A 2,609-nucleotide genomic window follows, 5' to 3' on the forward strand; every position below is an offset into this window, starting at 1 on the left:
ATAAAGGTCAACTAAAAGAATTGATATCTCTAATTTCTAGTCAAGTGTGTCACCTTCCAGAACATTTACTTACTTTATGTCTAGGAACTATAATTAGAGAAGCAGTGCATCTTTAGTAGCTCAGTCACATCTGGCTTTGTGACCGCATGGATTGTATCCCTCCAGGCTCCTCTGTCCATGGAATTCTCCAGGCAAGAATACTGGGGTGGGTTGCTATTTCTTCCTCCAGGGGACCTTCCAAACCCAGGGATGGAACCTGTGCCTCCATCTACAGGTCTCCTACATTGCAGGTGGATTCTTTACTGCTGAGCCCCATGGTTAGCCCAACTGTCAGGTTGGAGGCCTCAAAATATGGCCAACCAGAAATGTGGGGTGAACTCCATTTGCGGCTAAGGTCTTACCAAACTGCTGCCAGCTCTCAGGGGAATTACAATGGCCATTAGAAGGAACATTTGAATAAGATAAGTTTATTGAAAAAGAGCTTGGTCCTCTGGGATGACTTGGAGGAGTAGGATGGGGGATGGGGTGGGAGGGAGGACAAAGATGGAAAGGATATATATATATATATATATAATACACCTATGCTGATCCACTTTGTTGTACAACAGAAACTAACACAACACTGTAAAGAAATTATACATAAAATTCTTTGCAACACTGCAAGTAATTTAATTTTTTAATAAAAGATTTAAAAAATGTTTTTAAAAGTTCACTTAAAAACAATGGCTTCCAAATCAAGCAAACAGAATGGGATACCTATTGTAATTGGTGTGCAGAAACCTCCAAAAGAATCTCAAAATAGGTTCACTGAGATATTTGCTGTAAAATGTGAATGCAAAAATTAAATATACAAGACATCTAAAACAAAAGACTTATGGCTGATTCTTGTTGATGTATGGGAGAAAACAATACAAAATTGAAAAGCAATTATCCTTCAATTAAAAAGAAAAAAAATTTTTAAAGAAAAAAAAATAAAACACTGTGTAAGACAAACCAAATCCTAGTGTTCCCCTACTTCTTTTACTTTAGCACTCATTCTAATAATCCTGTCTGAATTGTTTTTCTCACTCTAAAAAGACCGCATGATCATAAGCAAAAGTCACCAATTAATGGCCTTACAGACACTTCCATATCTCTCTTCACAGGAGGATACCCATATGGCCCTCTCCCAAAGCTGATGAGACTTTGAGGGTTTTTTCTTCTGGTAAATTGATATGTTATTCCATTTAATAGCCAAGGGAAAACAAAAATTAAAATTTCTGCCAGAGTCAGCTCTCCCTGATCTCTGTCACTAGTACCCAGAGAAGATAGGAAAATAAAATATCACTTGCACCCTCTTTGAGGAAATCTCTTGAGTCCAAGAAATCAATCAATATTGTCAGAAATACGAGAAGCTAGACAGCATATTAAAAAACAGAGACACCAATTTGCTGACAAAGTTGTATAGTCAAAGCTATGATTTTTCCAGTAGTCATGTATGGATGTGAGAGCTGGACAGTAAAAAAGGCTAAGTGTTGAAGAATTGATGCCTTCAAACTGTGGTGCTGGAGAAGACTCTTGATAATCCCTTGGACTGCAAGGAGATCAAACCAGTCAATCCTAAACAAAATCAACCCTGAATATTCATTGGAAGGGCTGATGCTGAAGCTGAAGCTCCAATACTTTGGGCTGTCTTATGGGAAGAGCCAACTCATTGGAAAAGACCCTAATGCTGGGAAAGATTGAGGGCAGAAGGAGAAGGGGGTGATAGAGGATGAGATGGTTGGATGGCCTCACCGACTCAATGGACATGAGTCTGAGCAGACTCTGGGAGAAAGTGAAGGACAGGGAAGCCTGGCGTGCTGCAGTCCATGGGGTCACAGAGTCAGATACAACCATGACTGAACAACAACAGCTAAAATTTGGCAAAATAGTTCATGGGATTTTTTTTTATTAGGTAGCTCTATGGTCGGAGTTGGTAAGAGATCAAAAGCTGATATTTAGAGCCTGATAGAAATATTTTTCAAGCCATCTCTCCAAAGTAAATTGAAGATAATGTAGTTGGATGGTACATCAACCTATGATTTTCTTTGACTTAGTTGATTTTAATTGGTTTGGGTCTTGGAGACCATGGCTCTGCAGTGCCTCCAAACACTGGGAATTAATTTGCTCATTATAATTATAATAATCTCCCTGGTGCATTGTATTATCTCAAAAGCTTTAAATGTGTGTTTGTAGCTGCTAAGCATTAAGCAAATGATCTCCCTAAGACTGGAACATCAGAAAAGGAATGAAGAGAATGTGTGACTATCATAGGAATCAAGCAAAAACATCGTGACTTGTGGATACCACACAAGGGATCCACAAAGCTTTGAGAATCAGAGAAATAGGTAAGACTGACACTAATGCCTAAATTTTGATCACATCTCTCAATTAACCTGAGAGTTTGATCAAAAGTGGCAAGAAAAAGAAACACTGATCCTGAAATGGAATCACTTGTTCTAAGCTCCATGTCAGTAAACCAAGACTTAAAACTTAACTTGCTGGCAGTTCAGCTTCCCACAGGAATGTAGTCTTAATTGGTTGGTCTGGAATTTTCTGGTCAGCACCAGTGACATAATATGACATAA

This window comes from Budorcas taxicolor, chromosome 17 (assembly GCF_023091745.1).
Source record: "Budorcas taxicolor isolate Tak-1 chromosome 17, Takin1.1, whole genome shotgun sequence".
Lineage (NCBI taxonomy): Eukaryota > Metazoa > Chordata > Mammalia > Artiodactyla > Bovidae > Budorcas > Budorcas taxicolor.